The following is a 581-nucleotide window of genomic DNA, read 5'->3' on the forward strand; positions in this document are numbered from 1 at the left end:
TTCAACAATCACCTCCATTCACGCTCGAGATATATTGCATGTAAATGTACTTTCAAAATTATTAGTGGTATTCGCGCTTCTGTGTATTCGCTGTATCCTGTGTAAGTGTAACTGGACGAGCACCCTGCAGTCAAGCTCCAAACTAGTCAGGAAAAATACTAGTTTACAACTAGAATTTCCGGATTGACGCCGAATTAGTTGTACCAAGTACAAAACGATTTATTCATGCCCGGTTTTATTTGACTTCGACAATAAAGTACACAAAATATTATAACTTTTATTTGGGAATATTGTTAACCATTAAAGCGAGTACGTATTCAATTATACCAGACCTCTTAAATAATGATTAATATTCAATTGATTAATAACACAGGTCTGCAAAAAAATGGGTTCGGAATGTTCTATAAAAGTGTAGTGTCATTTCCGAAGTAATTTTTTGCGTAGAATCCGAATCCGGGGTTTAAATTGCTCTATCACGTCAGGACTTTGAGATATCCTAACCTAAAAGTGCAAAAAACGCTGTTTTTGCCCATTTTTGAGGTTATGTAGCTACGAAGATTTTGCTCTTCATAAAAAAGTAG

Source organism: Rhagoletis pomonella, unplaced genomic scaffold (genome assembly GCF_013731165.1).
Source record: "Rhagoletis pomonella isolate Grant_MI unplaced genomic scaffold, Rhpom_1.0 Rhpom_scaffold_00001, whole genome shotgun sequence".
NCBI classification, from domain to species: Eukaryota; Metazoa; Arthropoda; class Insecta; order Diptera; family Tephritidae; genus Rhagoletis; species Rhagoletis pomonella.